At 38.3% G+C, this 19,945-nt stretch overlaps 1 pseudogene; it reads right to left on the minus strand.

The window, feature by feature from the left end:
- Positions 1-9,396: 9,396 nt before the first annotated feature.
- Positions 9,397-11,950, minus strand: LOC104613146 (EP1-like glycoprotein 4; annotated as a pseudogene).
- Between the last annotated feature and the right edge of the window lie 7,995 nt (positions 11,951-19,945).

Genomic DNA, 19,945 nt, shown 5'->3' on the forward strand with positions numbered 1-19,945 from the left:
AGCACGAGCTGGCGGCCTGGCCGAGGCACCAACCTAGCAGCCTAACACAGGCGCCAACCTAACAACCTCGAGGAGAACACCTCCGTACTCTGTATCCCACAGGACTATACTTTGTAACGGCTATATTAGTTAACCAACTCCCTGGTTCAGATGGGAAGGGACAGTCTTACTGATGGATGGCATTTTTCCCACCTAACACGCAAGTAGGTCCCATCACAACGGGAATCCAGGAACTGCTCCACCTAACCCATGAGGACTCCAGTATATAAAGACCTCATCCCCTAGGGGCAAAGGTATGCGAAAAAGGCTGAAAGGAAGAGGTGGTAACCCCTGCTCTCCAGCTCTCTCACTCTCTTATATCATTTTCAGCTCTACAGCTAAGTGTTGATTTAGCCATCAGAGTGACATCGCCGGGTAAACACCCCCGGGTTCTCTGACTCAGTTCTCACAGGTCCCTCAGCTACTGCCGTCTACAAAGAGGAGCAAATCATCTCTTGCAGGGAGCAGTCGTGTTGCACTATACTGGGGAGCTCGGCATCAAGGTAGCTCACTTCCTGGCAGCTCATCAAGGTAGCCCACCTCCAAGCAGTTCATCAAGGTAGCCCACCTCCAAGTAGCTCATCAAGGCAGCCCATCTCCAAGCAGCTCATCAAGCTCATCAAGGTAACTCACCACAAGGCAGCTCGTCACCAGGGAGCTCCACTTCAGCCTCTGATTCACAGGCCACTAGGGAGCAAACGAGATGACAAGGTACTTAGCCAAAAAATTGACACATCACGAAAAAAAGATCAACACGCGACCAGAATCGGTTACATCACAAATGAGTCTCGTAATCCGGCTCCCATTTACATTCACCTGAACTGCTGCACATTTGATATATAACGTATATATTTGCATTTGCACTTCTTTAAACGGAGTCTTACGTTTAATTTGAAAATAGTACAAATACAAATATATACAATATAAATACATACAAAATATAATTTGCATTTGTACTCTTTCCAAACAGAGCCTTAAAGATTATCGGAAGAAAGTTTTTTTTCGGGGTTCCTTTGAATAGTAGGTCTATATTCTTGCAATGGGCCAGTCTGCAAGCCCGTAGTATTGCCCAATATACACTTAGGCTGTTTTGGTAGGACTTTTTAAATAGGCTTTTTTAGAAGTACTCGTTTGATAAACATTTCTTGGAAAAGCACTTAAAAACTGTTTGGTAAAGTGCTTTTTTTGGGCTGCTTTTTTCTCATGAAAAAAGTTTTTATTGAAGAATATTGCGTGGTTCAAAATGGGCTCTTATCACGATAAAGACAGTCTTACCCTCCATTGCATATAAAACTAGGAAGCACATATAAACACCAATTTTGTATTATTTTGTATAACATTCGTATTTATATTCTTTCCAAACTGAGCCTAAGTAATTATAAAAAAAAAACAACAAAAATATAAATCTGTTGTTATCATTAAAAGATAAACTTTTATATGAATGAAGTTCAACACATTAGGTATGGAATATCATACCAAGAGCTCGAATTGCAGAGGCGACCTCGCGAAATGGGGTTGATGAGAACTTGTCTTGGCCGACTGCTGTTGAGGATGAGCTAAGGTTGTTCTGTTGTTTTCTACATCGGGCTTCCCCCATGCTTAGATCTAGAAATTCATGTTTCATCTCATAGAACTACCACACTTCAATCCCGGCGGGAACCGCTAATGGCTCTACCGCGGGGAGAGGGGGCGTTCACATGCGGTAGCAGTGTATTTATCTGCGGCACTGAGAATGTTGGGTTCGACCTGAACTTATCTAATTGTCACAGGGGAGTTCTTAAGGTTCATCACGGATGCTTTTGCCGCCAGTAATTGATTCTTGTTCTTGATGTTGGTACTGCTAAAAAATATCATTGATTCAATAAAACCAAGAATTAGAAGGTGAAAACTTAGCAATCTAGAATTGAGAATTCAGTTTTTTTGATGGTGAGAACTTAGCTTTTTGTTGCGGTTCCTACAGACGACACTAATTAATCGTGCACGATCTGGATGCTCTTAGTTGTAAGGTAGCTCGGACGTCAGTTGCCAAGTGGACCGTTCGAACTGCAAGAAAGAAGGACTAGAGAACCCGGGGTAACTAACCTAGCGAGGTCACTCTAATGCTTAAGTTAGTACTCAGTAGGTAGATACAAGTAGGAAATCAATAAAGTAGAGAGCTAGAATGCACTTTATCGCGCGTACTCTGTGTCATTGGGATTGGTGCCTTTATATAGGCACTGTTTGGTATAGGCTTCATGCACTATAACCGAGATTTCTGAGAGGTCGTGCCTTACCGGTCCAAAATCCTCAGAGGTAACCGCTATGCACGTTGACCATCCTCTGGAACATTCAGTACACGGGCCAACTTCTGAGAAACCTGAAAGTGTTGGGATATGCATGCCGAATTTGTTGGCGAGCACATTTCGCAGGTCACCGCCTGGTCCTCAGTCAAGTCGGCAAGCCCTCGAGGGAGGTCGCGCCTCGTGTCGAAGTCGCTTCGGCTGGTGACGAGGTGCTACAGATTGGCCTTCGACAAGGTGCTACAAGTCGACCTAAGTTGTGGTTGAGGTCTTCAGGTCGGTGGTAAAGGCAGGTCGCCAGGTCAGGGCGAAGACGAACTATGATCTAGGACTCCAAACCTTTAGTTAAGAGGCGTCTGAGTGTCACCCAGCTGTTTTGGGATGCCATGTGTCATGAGGTTATTGGAGGGCCAAATTCACCATCACCAATAAGCAACCAAGCACATGCAAAAATACCGGGCCCTTTTACTTGGTTTATAACCAAACAAATTGAATGCAAATGAGTCAAGTAATCCGGTTCCCATTTACATTCACCTAAACTGCTTCACATTTGATATATAACGCATATATTTGTATTTGCACTTCTTCAAACGGAGTCTTACCTTTAATTTAGAAATAATACAAATACAAGTATATACAGTACAAATACATACAAAATAATACAGAATATAATTTGTATTTGTAATCTTTCCAAACAGAGCCTTAAAGACTATCGGAAGAAAATTTTTTTTCGGGCTTCCTTTGAATAGTAGGTCTATATTCTTTTAATGGGCGAGTCTTTAAGCCATGGGCCCCTGTCTCTCCAGCGTCAAGATTCCCCTTTACTATATAAGTTGGACTTTGATGTATGGTTAAAATCCGTTATCAAGATATAGGTCCAATGGGCAAGCCCGTAGTATTGCCCAATATACACTTAGGTTGTTTTGGTAGGACTTTTTAAATAGGCTTTTTTAGAAGTACTCTTTTGATAAACATTTCTTGGAAAAGCACTTAAAAACTGTTTGGTAAAGTGCTTTTTTTGGGCTGCTTTTTTCTCATGAAAAAAGTTTTTATTGAAGAATATTGCATGGTTCAAAACGGGCTCTTATCACGATAAAGACAATCTTACCCTCCATTGCATATAAAACTAGGAAGCACATATAAGCACCAATTTATGCCCATAACAGCATTTCTTATCTTCCAAACAAATTGACAACTCCATGGATGTTGTGATAAGGGTTTCATGTCGTCTATTTGATCCCAAAGTCCATTTATTCAATCTAATTACATAGAATACAAAATTTTATATTTTGTATTATTTTGTTTAATATTCGTATTTATATTCTTTGCAAACTGAGCCTAAGTAATTATAAAAAAAAAACAACAAAAATATAAATCTGTTGTTATCATTAAAAGATAAACTTTTATATGAATGAAGTTAAACACATTAGGTATGGAATATCATACCCAGGGGTGTCAATTGGATTGGATTTGGTCCAATCCGATCCAGTCCAATGTGAGTCCATTATAAATGGACCAGGTCCAATTCAATCCAATGAATGTTTTGGATCAATTTGGACCAATCCAATTTAATATCTGGACCGTCCAATCTGTTCATATTCATTTTGATTTAGATTGGTTTTAATCCAAACCCGGTCCATTGACACATATATTCTTATTTTATATCAATGGATCAGATATTGACTTAATCCAACCCAATTCAATATAAATTAATTACGGACTGACCAGGTTCAATCCAATCTAATAAATATTTTGGACTGGATTAGTCCAATCCAATATGTCTTGTTGGTCCGTCCAATCCATCCAAATTGATTTTGGACTGAACGAGGTCCAATCCAATCCAATAAATATTTTGGACTGGATTAATCCAATCCAATATGTCTTGTTGGTCTGTCCAATCCGTTCAAATTGATTTTGGACTGGATGGGGTCCAATCCAAAATCGGTCCATTGACACCCTTAATTCAAACTTGGTTCTTGCTTGTCGCTGTTGCAGGTTGAGAACAGAAAGAAAAGAGTGGGAAAAAAGATGGGATGAGGGTTTTCTCTCAACGAGGGGCACTTTAAGTTTATATTTGGTTTGAAGGAAAAAGTAGGAAAAGGAAAGGAAAGGCAAGGAAACCCTTAGAAATCTTGTATAGGTTTTGATATCTTTCCCTTCCTTTCCCTACCTTTTCCTTTAAAACAAACATAGCCTTAACGATCTTTGCAATGAGTGAAAATTAATATCAAACGCTTCTTGAAAATGAAAGAAGCAAAAAGTTGTCCCTTGGCTTGTTTGATATCTTTTGGTGTTGCTTTTTACCAATACAATTTTATTTGCACTAATACAAATGTATGAGAGTGCAAATGAAAAAAAAAATGTAAATTTTGGTTTAATTTTGTTTTAGATTTGACTTTAATATGCTCTAGGTCTTACTCTATTTCATTTGTACTACAACCAAACATAGTAAGGTAAAATTTGAAACAAAAATAAATCAAATTTTTCATTGAAATCATTTACACCATCATAGTTTTGCATCAGTGCAAATAAATTTGCACTGCAACCAAACACAGCCTTGTGTTTTTAGGGTGTGCTTTTGGTTTCTTAAGCACAACTAGTCAGGACCCTGCTTTGTTAAGAAAAATTGAAATAGAAGGAGTATAAATAAACATGGGTCAAGTTGATCCCAACCTCAAACTTAGGTACCCCACCCTATCCCCACCATGTGATGGGGCTATAAATGGTAACCTCATCCATGTAAATTGTTGGAATGTCAAATATTGGTGGGACTCACCCATAATTGGTGAGTGTGTGCGTATATGTATACCGTCCCTTGTTTGACTGTGTGCGTATATGTATAAATTTCTAGTTGGTAAGTTGGGGGCTGTGTGATGCATGGCCTTTAGTAGGTGAAATTGAAGCCAAAAAAGAAACCCTTTGTGTGTAGCCCAAGCATTATTTTTGCATGATTTAATTAAATTTTAAATGTTATTTTGTTTGTAGGTCGGGTTGGGCCTAAGCAAAGCTTGAAATATTAGGCCCAATCTCGACCTTGAAATTTGTGGGCCTGATATAGGCCTAAGCTTGGGTTAAGCTAAAAAATCAAAGTAAAAGAAGAACAAGTCCGTGAATTTTAAATAATTTAATAGAGTTATTAAGAGGAAAAAGAGTTAATAACGAAGAGAGATAATCAAAAGGAATTAATGGGAAAGAGAAGAGAATCTGGATCTATATATTAAAGTGGAACACTTGCCATGTGGTTGTTTTAGAATGCTCCGTCCCCAATCCTGAATTTAACCATTACCCGATGAGGCTAGAAATCCTAATCCTATTCTCGCCCCTGTAGATAAAAAGGAATCCCGCTTAGCCCAATCATTCCTACCGGCCGCAAAGCCGATTAATTGTAAAGAAAAAAAAGAATTTACTGACGTAGACGGAGTGGTTCAAATTGTCATCTCTAATTTATCCATTTTCTGCCAGTCTGGGTTCCTGGTTGGCCAACTTGCCAGCCCTGATAAGTAGAATAGCTTGGCCGTACTCATATTAGATCCGTGGGGGCATATCCAGAATTGAAGTTTCAGTCATGTCTCGCTGGATGTTGTCCTAATCCATTCATAACTCTACCAACAAAAATGGATTTCTATAGAAGTAGAATCTGGGACTGGGACCCATTGATACCTCCATCAACCAACAAAGTGGTTTAGGAATTAGGATAAATACAACTACCTCCCGAAAGGTGGGCTCTTATCCATAATTATCAATTCATGGAGCTGTAATTCAATCGGGTCTATCTTACAGAATTAAACCGACCAAACTGATTTATATATTGCTTTGAGTCGCGTAAAATGGGCCGGCTATTACTGTTTCAAACCTCTTTTCCTATCGCTGTAAATCACGTCAGGGCCGGCTATTACTGTTTCAAACCTCTTTTCCTATCGCTGTAAAATGGGCCGTGTTGGACTGGTGTCGTATGCCCTGCTGGATAGGGAACTATACTAGCCACCTACCTAATTTATTGTAGAAATTTTCGGGATCAATGATTGGACCATGCAAAATAGAAATACCTTTTCTTGGATAAAGGAACAGATGACTCGATCCATTTCCGTATCGATCATGATATATGTAATAACTCGGACATCCATTTCAAATGCATATCCCATTTTTGCACAGCAGGGTTATGAAAATCCACGAGAAGCGACTGGGCGTATTGTATGTGCCAATTGCCATTTAGCTAATAAGCCCGTGGATATTGAGGTTCCGCAAGCAGTACGGGCTGTGTTTTTTTTCCTTAAAGATATTTTGGGGGATCAGTTCGGTATGGCCCATAGTTCAAGCCCGTGTCGTGGGCTTGGGTATCGGCCAAATCAGGTTAAAAATGTCCAAACTTTTTATTTGTTATTTTTTAATTTTTTTGTTAAGTAAAACTAAAATACTTAATTTTTCTTTGGAAATAAATTGAAAAAAAAAAGAAATCTAACAAAGAAATGAAAAAAAAAACTTACCAAAATACAAGTTGCACAACAAATTGAAAAAAATAGGAATTTTATTTCATTTAAAATATAAAAAATTATAAATTGAAAATAAAAAATTATATTGTTGAAAAAATAACAAATAATCTAAATAAAATAAATAAAACTACTCCATCTCCTTGACTTTAATCATCTTCTTCATCAGGTGTAGTAGTGTCATGACCTTCTCTGTTTTGTAATTTATCCTCAACATTTAGCAAATCTTTAAAGTAAAGTAAATGTCTTTTTCTTGTTTCTCATGGAAAATCAAATGTCTGCCTAAGTATCTAATACCACCATTGCTACTGAAACTAAAGTCGATCTTACATTTTTGGCAAATGACTCTTTTTTCCTTCCCCACAACATCCTTTATTTTAAATACTTTCCAAATCAGGCTACTTAGGGGTGGCCATGAGCCGAGCTTCTCACAACCTATTTGATCTTGGCTCGTGAAATGCTCAGCTCGACTCGGTTAAAACCAAGCTTCGAGCCGAGCTCGAGCCTAATATATAGGAAACCGAGTCGAGCTCAAGCCTAATGAAGCTCGGCTCGTGAGGCTCGCGAGCCTACTCGAGCCTAGTATAATAAATAAATATTTTTTATATGCATACATATACATATACATATACATATAAATGTATATATAAAAAATAATTTTTATTATATAATAATATTATTATTTTTTAATGTATAATAGTAAATAATGTTTATAATTCTAATTTTTTGTATGTAAAATAAAAACACTTTTTTATATGTATATATTTATTTTTATATGTATAATAATAAATAATTTTAATAGTTCTCAATTTTTTGTATGTATAATAAAAAAAGTATTTTTATATTTAGAATTTTTATTGTTTAGAAAAAAACTTGGTTTGCAGTCGAGCTCAAGCTAAGCTGAGCTCAAACTTGCGAGCTTTGAACCAAGCCAAGCTTGAACAGATCAAGTCTCTAGCTCGAATCGAGCTTAGCTCATATACATATAAAAATAAATACATATATATATATAAAATAATTTTTGTTATATATAATAATATTTTATATATAATATTTTTATTTTTTATGTATAATTGTAAATGATGTTTATAATTCTTATTTTTTTGTATATAAAATAAAAACATTTTTTATATGTATATATTTATTTTTATATGTATAACAATAAATAATTTTTATAATTCTTAATTTTTTTGGTTTCAAGAGGAGGAGCCAACCATTTTTTAATTATAAAAAATAAAATTAATATAACTATACTTAGCCGGATGACTTGATTACCTGTTCAGAATCTCGACTTGATTTCAACTGTTGAACCCTCAAAATCCAAAGCCTCCTAAATTGCTAAGTGTATGACACTATGACACTATGACAGTATGAGATGAGAGATTGAGAAAATATGACATAATGAGAATAAAGAATTCAGAAAAGAATTCAGAATTGTTGAAACGGTGTGATGAGAATGGTGGAGGATTGGGCTATTTATAGGAATTGAAAATAATTCAATTGCCCCAAATACCCTAAAAGCTAGCCATTTTTTAATTGTTGGGAGGGGTATTTTGGTCATTATAAAGTCATTTATCACTTTACCCAAATGTCCCCAAAGTCCCAAACTAGCTATTGTATTATAGGATATAACTGTTAGAGGGCCATTATTGTGTTTTTGTTCTCCCAAAGCCAAAATACATAAATACCCCCCTATATAGCCACTTATAGGGTTTATAGTTGTTGATTGATGGGGTATTTCTGTAAAAACCCCTACAAAAACTAAAACTAGCCATTTAGGGGGTCATCCAAGGGCCCCAACAGCTAGTTTTCTTGGACGGGCTACACTTGGTCCGTTATAGGCCTGCGGGTTGGGCTGTTCTATGCTGTGCCACGGGCTGTGCTGGCACAACACGCAGAATCGTGCCATGTCGTGCCGGCCCATAGACCTGAAACCTCCAACCCAACACAGCTCACACGATCGTGCCATGCCTGGCACGGCCTATGTGCCGTCGTGCTGGGCCACGGGCAGCACGACTCAATTTACAGTTTTACTGATCATATAGTTAAATACTTAATATAATGATCAGCTGGTTTTCTTGTAGTTTTTGTTATATTTATTTTATAATAAGTAATAGATGTGAAGTATAATCGGGTCTAATCGGCTTAGAAAAAAAAAAAAAGAAAAGAAAATCGGGTCTAATTCGGTTATAATGAACTATCCCACTTAATAATTGGTCCGACTCTGTGAACTTGATAAACTAAGAATGGCATTAGATATGTCTTAACAAGTTGAGCAACAAGAGCTAGTTTATGAATCTATGCCGAGTTAGATCAAAGGTAAGCAGTTATTAGGCAGATTAATAATCTAGGGATATGTCCATATATAATTCAATCAACCTCCCATATATGGTAACCATCATTCAGAGATTCAGACATGAAAGTTTCATAACATCTGCTTCTATTTTATTAATAGATTTCCAAATAAACTTATTTAATAGGTAGCTCCATCAGCAGCAGCATTGGAGTTACTAGAGGTGCACTCTATTTATTATGGACACCCAAATTAGCTTCGGTTCAAGAGAGGAAGTAATGAGGTCTCTCACTAAGATCTACTTAGAGATCTTAATGAAAGCTACATGAGATGAGTTGGACACTTTACTGAGAGTGCCGAGTTCAGGAGCCAGCAAGCATTTGGAGGATTCTTCCTTGTAGAAGAAACCTAAGCACCCACATTCCTTGTTACACTTATCCCTAAACTTAGCTTGATTCATTGGACCATCTCCCTCTATGTACTCATTCAGGAAATGCTCAACAACCACAATTTTGTAATAATTTACATTGGCTTTAGCCTTGCAGAGAGGAAGAACGGGGTGCACAACTTTTGCTTCACCATGTCAAGCTAGGAGGCTTAGGACATATGCTACACATTGCTCATCCTCACAAACTCCGAATGATCCACATCTCGCAGGCCGCTTACACTCGCCCATCCTCCCGTTTCTGTCAAAGAGGGTGAATGTTACTTCCCAAGCATCCCACTCAATCTTGTCATAGTAGGTGTAGATCCTCAGATTACCATCCGATTCCAATCAAAGCATAGAATAGGTGCTATTGTTTTTTGGTCTAGCCCAGAAGTGAGTTGAATCATCAGAGGAATTGATCATGGAAGCTTCAAATTTTAAATCAAAAGCAAAGGCTTCATCTGTTTCAGGCTCACTGTTGAAGTTTACATAGGCCAGGGACTGTTGTCCGTTCCCAAACTCATCGTAGTTGTAAAGCAATGGATTTGAGGAGTTCTTATTCTTAAGATACAAAGCAACTCTTTTCTGCTCCATCACAAATCTATATGGTCCTTGGGATCCACCAACACAAGACACACGGCTAACGATCTTGGTGGGTCCGCCGAGTTGAAGCTCTTGACCTACCAAAAGCGTATCAGTTCTTCAAACCATGACGACAGAAATATCCATGACGGCAAAAAAGTCACTGAGGGCCTGCAATGAATCCATTATAAGCTTGCGATGACTTTAAAGCCATCGCAGACCTGCAATGGACTAAAGAACCACTGCACAACTACAACAAGTCAAAGTCATTCACGATAAGACATCTAGTAAATTGAGTGAATACGTGAGATTAGCTCTGACGTTATCTGTGCCATGCTAATATAAGAGACCCGTAAGGGGAAGTAGCACACATGTATCATGAGAATCCTTGGATGAAAGGAAACTTCGTCTTAGAAAGATCTCGCACGACATGTGGTGAACCCCTATTAGTATCCTCTTGACAACTGACACCGAATAAAAAATCTCCTTTCCAAATAGGAATCAAACCCCTTTTGGCCCCTTCCCTTCAGGCCTCGAGGTCTCCCCTTATAAAAAGGAGAATAAACCGTGATCAACACACGACTCTATCAACTCTGAGACCTTTGTTTACCTTTGCTGCTCAATAACGTTCAACCTTTCTTCGTCGAAACTGATGATGATGAATATGGCATTATTGTCTCAGCCTATAGCCCTCCCTTCCTTATATTTGTATTCTTTTGTTTGTTCAATTGTTAGAGAGGAGGCCCAAGGCCGGAGGTCTATATTTAGGCGATCAAAGCTTCATATTTTAGACTGAAAAAAGCTTTGAACAGGTAAAAACTAGCTAGCAATTCTCTTGTATTGATGGGCCGTCGTCGGCTTCTCATAAGGTTGAAGGAAAATGGATCTGGTCCAATTCAATCTGACACAGCGTGGAAGTAATGAGAACCGGAGCTGGCGATGCAAGCACCGGGCGTTCGCTAGCACCTAGCGAAAAACACCGATTTCTCTAGGAGAGAGAAAAGGTGGCGAAAAGAGGAAGAAGAGAACTTGAAGAAATTCTGAAAATCTTAAGTATGAATTGATGAATAACTTTGGGAAAATAGCAGTATTTATAATACATTTGGAAATTCTAAAAGAACTAGGAAAGAACATGAATCTTGATCTTGATCCTCTTGGGCTGTCTTGATAAGGTCGAACCCTCTTGGAATTCTTGGGCTTGATCTTCCAGCGTCCGATCTCCCTGGCTCTCCTTATGCATGAATCTAGGAGTCTTGGATTTCTTGATGCTTCTTGGAGTCTTTGTTGGATCTTGATTGGAGTCTTGAGTTATCCTTTTTTGACTTATCTTGGACTCTTGACCTTATCCTAGGAGCTGCCACCCCTAGGAGTGAGATGGGCCTTGGGATGGGCCTCCATCATTCTCCCCCACTTGGAGAGAACTCGACCCCGAGTCGTGACGAGGATAGGCAAGTGTTATCTCTGGTAGGTACCAGTGAAGGTCAGCAACGTTGAAGGCTTTGGATATACCCATATGATCTGGTAGGTCCACTATATAGGCATTATCATTAATCTTCTTCATGATCTTGTATGGACCATACTTCCGAGGCTTCAACTTGTTGTAGGTACCTACGGGAATTCTTTCCTTCCTTAAGAAGACCATAACCTCATCACCTACATCAAACACTTGAGGTCGGCGGTGTTTGTCTGTGGCCATCTTGTACTTGGCGTTGGATTGCTCTAGCTTCTGCTTCACGGCATCTTGGACGGACTGGATTTGTTCTGCCATCTGCTCTACTGAGATACTGGCGCTGGGTACCTTGGGTAGTTTCACTAAATCCAGTGCATGGTTAGGGACTTTCATGTACACGATGGAGAATGGGGATCTGCCTGTAGAACTATGCACTGCATTGTTATAAGCGAACTCAGCCTGGGCTATGGCGAAGTCCCACTGTTTCGGTCGTTCCTGGCATATGCTGTGAATTAAATTCCCTAAGGTTCGATTTACCACTTCTGTTTGTCCATCTGTCTGCGGATGGGCTGTATTGCTGAAATTAAGTGATGAATCAAACAACCTCCACAGGGTCATCCAAAAGTGACTGAGGAACCGTGTGTCACGATCTGAAGTGATGGTCTTGGGTACCCCATGTAAGCGAACAATCTCCCTGAAAAATAATTTGGCTGTTGCGGATGCATCTGCTGTTTTCTTGCATGGGAGGAAGTGGGCTATTTTTGAGAACCTATCAACCACCACGAAGACGAAGTCCATGTTCCTCTGGGTCTTTGGAAAGCCTACCACAAAATCCATGGACAAGTCTTCCCATATAGCAGTAGGAACGGGTAGGGGCATGTAGAGACCTATGTTCTGGGTTTGTCCCTTAGTTGTCTAACAAACATAGCACCTACTTACGATGGTAGACACGTTCCTTCTCAATTTCGGCCAGTAATATCGCCCCTTAACAGCTTCTATTGTTTTGTCCCTTCCCAAGTGTCCTGCTAGTCCACCCCCATGCAAATCCCTGATGATCTTTTCGCGGAGGGAGGTGCAAGGGATACACAGTTGTTCCCCTTTCATAAGGAACCCATCATAAATAAAGAATTCTTCTACTGACTGCTTATTCACACATTTCTCCCATACCTGTTGGAAGTCTTCATCTTGGGCATATAAGTCTTTTAGGCATTCAAAACCCACAATCTCAACGCTGAGGGTCTTGATGAGAGCTACATGCCTACTAAGTGCATCAGCCACTTTATTTTGTTGTCCTGTCTTATACACAATTTTATATGGGAACTTGTCTAGGAAAACAGACCATCTGGCATATAAATCACTTCTTAATTGCTTTTGCCCACTAAGATATTTTAGGGCCTGGTGGTCAGTATAGAGAACAAATTCTTTTGCAATTAAATAGTGTTTCCATGTTTTCAAGGCTCTTATCACAGCATAAAACTCCTTGTCATAAGTAGACCACTTTCTCCTGGCTTCACAGAATTTTTCACTAAAGAAAGCAATGAGTCTTTTCTCTTGGGACAATACAGCCCCTATGCCAACTCCACTAGCGTCACATTCAACTTCAAATAATTTATTGAAATCTGGTAAGGCATGAATAGGAGCAGTACATAACTTTTCTTTTATGAGAGCAAAACTTTGTTCTTGTTCTTCTCCCCATTGAAATTTCCCCTTTTTCAAGCATTCAGTAATGAGAGTCATGATACTACTAAAATTTTTAATAAAACACCTATAGAAAGTTGCCAACCCATGAAATCGCCTGACATCTGTGACAGTGGATGGGGTCGGCCACTCCCTAATGGCTTTCACCTTTTCCTCATCTACTTTCACACCATCCTTGCTTATAATAAATCCTAGGAATAATAAATTATCATTCATAAAGATGCATTTCTTCAAATTAGTATATAATTTATTTTCCCTCAATGTTTTCAAGACCTCCCTAATATGTCCCACATGCTCAGTGATAGATTTGTTGTATATCAAAATATCATCAAAATAGACTACCACAAATTTACCACTGAAGGGGCGCAATACCTGGTTCATCAGCCTCATGAAAGTGTTGGGTGCATTGGTTAGTCCAAAGGGCATGACCAACCACTCGAACAAGCCATCTCTAGTCTTGAAGGCTGTCTTCCATTCATCTCCGGGATGGATCCTGATTTGATGATATCCACTCTTGAGATCTATTTTTGAGAAAACTACAGCTCCGCTTAGTTGGTCCAGCATGTCGTACAGCCTAGGAATGGGAAATTTGTACCCAATGGTGATCTTGTTAATGGCTCTGCTGTCGATACACATTCTCCAACTGCCATCCTTCTTAGATGTTAATAAGGCAGGTACTGCACAAGGACTCATGCTGATTTGAATGTGTTCATTTTTCAATAATTCTTCTACCTTTTCTCGTAAAATTTCATTCTCCTTAGGACTCATCCTATAATGTGGGAGGTTAGGTAGACTAGCACATAGAACAAAATCAATATGGTGCCATATATCTCTCATGAGAGGGAGTTCATTTGGTAACTCCTCTGGAACTACATCATTAAATTCATCCAGTAGTCCCTGTATTTCAGCTGGAATTGTATTTTCATCATTAACATCTTCTCCTTTTACGACTAACAAATGTATCTCATGAGTATCCTTACATTCTTTAACAAATTCAGCATGATGATGGGTGATGGTAAGGAAATTTTTCTCATGTGCCTTGGGAGTATTTGTAATACTTTTTTCTGCTATGGGTAACAAAGTATAACGTGTACCTTCTTTTTCAAGTTGGTAGGTATTCTTCCTACCCATGTGCCTTGCATCTGTATCAAATTGCCAAGGCCTCCCTAACAAAATATGGCAAGCATCCATATCTACAATATCACAATATGCTTCATCATGGTACTTACTAATTGAAAAAGGTACCTTGCAGCGTTCTTTCACTCGTATGCCGCCTCCTTCCTTGATCCACCAAATTGTGCATGGGTTGGGATGTTTTTCAGGAATCAGCTGTAATTGTTGGATGACATCCCTGCAAATAATATTTTCCTGACTACCACTGTCAATAATTAAATTAAATAATTTTCCCTTGACAGTACATCTGGTACGAAATAATCTGTGCCTTTGAGAAGTATCCTTATTTTTCTGGGACAACATCAATTTTCTTACCACACAAGTATACTCCTCATGTTCATATGGACCCTCTTCATCCTCCCCATCAGGTCCACAATATACTTCCTCCTCAATATCTTCTTCCTCCTCCCCTTCTACCATATTAACTGCCTTCCTCCTGGGACAGTCACTGGATCTATGTCCAACCTCATTACATTTAAAACATTTAATAGGAGCAGGCCTTGCATAAGGGTTACTGGGTTTAGGAGGGTTGTACCTCGAGTATGTCCTCCTGTAGTAGCCTTACCGACGTTACTTGTACTTGCCGGATGAGAAGGTTGTACTGCCGGAACTGATTTGTTCCTGTCGACAGTTGCCGATCTGTTATCGCTCCCGCTGTACCGGCGATAATTATCACTGCGTGCCTTGTCCTAGAACATTAATTCTGCTTTCAAGGCTAGGTTCCTTGCTTCCTGCACACTAAGAACCATCTGTACACCAATTTTATTTCTGATAGACGGTCTTAAACCGCTTAGATAACGGGCTGCCTGCTGGTTATCACTTTCAGATAATTGATTTCTTTCAGCTAATCTCAAAAATTCAGATGTATATTCATTAACACTACGAGAACCCTGCGCACACCTCTGATAAGATTCAAACATATATTGTTCATAGTCAGGAGGTAAAAATCTACCTCTGATTAATTGTTTCATGCGCCTCTAGGTTCGAACAGGACCCCTTCCTTCTCTCATCCGAATATCTCTCATCCGTTCCCACCAAACAGATGCGCCTCCCTTTAATCGGAAATCTACTAATTTTACCCTTCGTTCCTCTGGTATTTCCATGTAATCAAAGAACCTATCGACTTCTGTGATCCAATCCAGAAGTCCCTCTATACCAAGATCTCCACTAAAAGTAGGAATATCTACCTTGAGTTTAAATTCATCATTATTTCTACGGGGGTTGAAATTACCTTGATTGTGCCAATTTCTACCGTTTCTGTCGTTGCCGGGAAGAACTGGAGCACCACCAAATTCGAAATCGTCATCACTGTTGTCGTCAAGAACTGGACGTCGGGACGCAGTAACGACGGGTGGTCTGTCGTGGTCGTCTCTTGCGATCTGCTGTGGATTTTCCCGGATTCGTGGGACAACCTCCCGTAACAAGGTTTACAGTTGTTCAGTCACCTCTGCCAACTGCCGTTCGATGTTACGTGTGGTTGTACGCTGCTCTTCAATTGCTCTCCAAATAGCTGGGAACCCCTGATCTCCGTCACGGGGTGGGTTGCGACTGCTACCATCTGGGTTGGACATGACTGGGTGAATTCCCTGCTCTGATACCACCTGACGTAGCATAGAAGCAATGAGAACCGGAGCTGGCGATGCAAGCACCGGGCGTTCGCTAGCACCTAGCGAAAAACACCGATTTCTCTAGGAGAGAGAAAAGGTGGCGAAAAGAGGAAGAAGAGAACTTGAAGAAATTCTGAAAATCTGAAGTATGAATTGATGAATAACTTTGGGAAAATAGTAGTATTTATAATACATTTGGAAATTCTAAAAGAACTAGGAAAGAACATGAATCTTGATCTTGATCTAGATCCTCTTGGGCTGTCTTGATAAGGTTGAACCCTCTTGGAATTCTTGGGCTTGATCTTCCAGCGTCTGATCTCCCTGGCTCTCCTTATGCATGAATCTGGGAGTCTTGGATTTCTTGATGCTTCTTGGAGTCTTTGTTGGATCTTGATTGGAGTCTTGAGTTATCCTTTTTTGACTTATCTTGGACTCTTGACCTTATCCTAGGAGCTGCCGCCCCTAGGAGTGAGATGGGCCTTGGGATGGGCCTCCATCACAATCCAATGGATGTTTTGGACCAATTTGGGCTGGTCCAATTTAATGTCTGGACCGTCTAATCTGTTCAAATTTATTTTGATTTAGATTGATTTCAGCCCAAACCTGGTTCATTGACACATATATTCTTATCTTATATCAATGGACCAGATATTGGCTTAATCCAACCCAATCCAATATAAATTTATTACGGATCAACCATGTCCAATCCAATTTAATAAATATTTTGGATTGGATTGGTCCAATCCAATATGTCTTATTAGTCCGTCCAATCCATCCAAATTTGATTTTGGACTGGATGGGGTTCAATCCAAAACCAGTCCATTAACTCCCTTACTCATGGAATAGGAAAAAAACTTGCTGACAGCCAAGAAGCTGTTTGGTAAGGCCCCATTGATTATAAATAAATGTATCTCAAAATATCTAGATTTGGGTCTTACAGTACTTGACAAATTAGACAAGCAACGCGTTTTGGTGATTAATGAAAAGGAACAAAGTGTTATTTTATATATGCTCTATCTATGGGTGATTCACTGACGCCATTAATTTATATAGACTATCAAAGAGATGGGCACTCTCTAATTCTCTATTCTCTTTGTTGGTTCAGTTAATTCCAAAACTGTGTCTATGTAATTAATTGATTCTTATTTCCTAATAAGCTTAGGGCATTAATTCAAGATGAATATATATGTCATTGGTGGTCATACTAATTAGCTAGAAATGCACATATTAAAATAATTAATATTGTTTAATTACCCTTTGGTTTACAATGCTGATTTGGGCAAGAACATGACATTATTTGGCAAAAACATGAGAAAAATACTAAATAAATATAGTGCTGCATCTGACCATATCTCTTGCTTCTTTTTAAGGGGTACTTTTACCACATAATGTTGAAACTTGTAAATGATCTCACATCAAAGCAACGACCAATGTCTTCTTTGGAGTTTAGTAAAAAAAATACTAAATTTGCTTAACATTGGTGATATTCTATATTCACAATTGAAAAATCTTTTTATTTTAAACTCTGTTTGATTTTACTTTTAAAAAATATTTCTTTTAATAAGTGCTTCTTTTAAGAGCTGGGACCATACATTAAGTGGTTATTAAGTGCTTATATGTGTTTGGTAAAAAAGTGAAGAAGAAGTACTTTTTTAAAAGAAGCACTTCTTAACAAAGTGACCTCAAGGTTGATTTTTTTCAGCACTTCTTGGAGAAGTGCTTTTTCCAATCAAATGGGACAAACCAGTCCCTGTTAATTTTTTAATACCCAAAATACCCCCACACAAGGGTTTTCTTCCCTTTCCTCCCATTTGAACACAGCAAACCAAGGAGCAACGCCTTAAATTTCCGGTCCACTGATGACAATCAATGGTGGGGAAAAACGACCAGCAGACCTGTTGTTTTGCCCCTTTTCTGTTTTTTTTGTGAAGTTTTTCTTCGATTTGAAGCTATTTTCTTGGGTTTTTTAAGTTTGAAACTCCCCTCTTATCTGTGTTCGTAGATATGCTTTTAGACTAATTCAACGGCGAAAATCCCACTGTCTAGTCGCTGGCGACAAGAAGATTAGTTCGCCCAAACTCCTCCCCTCCATATTTGGTGTTCTTTTTTATTTTTTTGGATGATTATTTGTTTGATTTGAAATTTTTTGGTTTCAAATGAGAAAACCAAAACTTTTTCGCTTGTTTTTTTTTTTGCATTGTCTATGAATTGGTTACTATTCATAAGTAGGATTTTTGGGCATTTTTTTTTTGTTAAAAATCATGAAAAAAATTTGCTGAATTTGGATGAATATTTGGTGATGTTAAATTCACTCTTTGGTGAATCACTGTTATTTCATTTTTCTCCCTTAAAAATACAGTATCCTGTGAATCCTACAGGTTGCTGCTAGATACATAGATTTCTGTCAATTTAAAATAGGGTCATTTGTTGAAACATCTTGTGAAGTATTTTGTCATTGCTGAAGCCTCCCCTGAAGTTTGATAACTGCATCACCTCCCTGAAATTTTTTACATAGTTGCAAATAGGCCCCCTGTTAAATTCCCCTAACAAGAGGCATGGAAATGTCCAAAATACCTATGCAGTTACTTTTGATCAAAATGTTTATCTTCCAATTTTCTTTATATCAATCACTACCCCAAGCTTCTCCAACTCTTTTCTAAAATTGATTTATTTTCGAAATTTTCCCTTCATATCAATTCCTCAAAGATAAAAACTACAATTTTAAACTCTCTTTTCTTTGTTGTTTATAAAGTTTGTATTATTTTTCTATAGAAATTAGTCTCAGTAGTAAACCTACATGGATATTTAGGACATGTTCATGCCTCTTATTAGAAGATTTTCACAGATAAGATCTACTTGCAAGTTGCAACTATGTCAGAAAGTTTAGAAGAGATAATTAATTAGAATTATCAAACTTTATAGGAAGTTCAGCCATTTACCCTTTAAAATATATGTTTTTGTTTAATGTATGACAATATAAAACAAGAATTTGGACCTCCGACGTTTTATTTTCGTAAAATTCTGTCTTATATCGGCTTAGAGGCTGAACCGCTATTCCCACTGGATCAATGTACGTATCAGCAGATCATCAACTTGTGTCATCATAACAATAAATTAAAAAATTTGAAAATAATAAATAGTATAAACTCCTTATAACATGTTAAACGGGTAAGATGGATCAATTGTTCAATTGTCTAGATGATGGATATTTGACTTAGTCAACAGTCTTTTCTAATATAGCACTATAGCAGGTTACAGGTTGATCCAAACCGAAATCATGATCGGGTCACTGGTTCAACTGGCCGGATCTTGGTTGTTGAAAACACTGTTGCCTCCTTAAGTGAGTGCAAATCCATGTTTCCCAACTTTTTATTATTTATTTTCATAGTTTTTTTGAGTAAATTGCTGAAACCTTCCCTGAAGTTTTTTATCGTTGTTGAAACCTCTCCTGAAGTTTAGTAATTGCAATCACCTCCCCTGAATTTTCTAATACAGTTGCAAGTAGACTCCCTCTAGTAGAATCTTCTAAAAAAATGCATGAAAATATCTAAAATACCCATTCAGTTACCACTGAGTTTGATTTCTACAGGAGGAGAAAAACAATAAAGACTTTATGAACAACAAAAACAAAGAATTTAAAGTTGCAGCTTTACCTTTGAGTGATTGATATAAAGGGTAAATTTAGAAAATAAATCAATTTCTGAAGAGATTTGGAAAGATTTGAGGTAGTGATTCATATGAAGAGAAAATTTGGAAAATAATAATTTTTTATCAAAAGTAACTGCATCGGTATTTTAGACATTTTCATGCCCGTTTTTAGAAAATTCTACCAGAAAGGGTCTACGTGCAACTATGTCAAAAAGTTTAAGAGAGGTAATATCAATTACCAAACTTAAGAGGAGGTTTCAGT

Source organism: Nelumbo nucifera, chromosome 1 (genome assembly GCF_055504915.1).
Source record: "Nelumbo nucifera cultivar China Antique chromosome 1, China Antique-T2T, whole genome shotgun sequence".
NCBI lineage: Eukaryota > Viridiplantae > Streptophyta > Magnoliopsida > Proteales > Nelumbonaceae > Nelumbo > Nelumbo nucifera.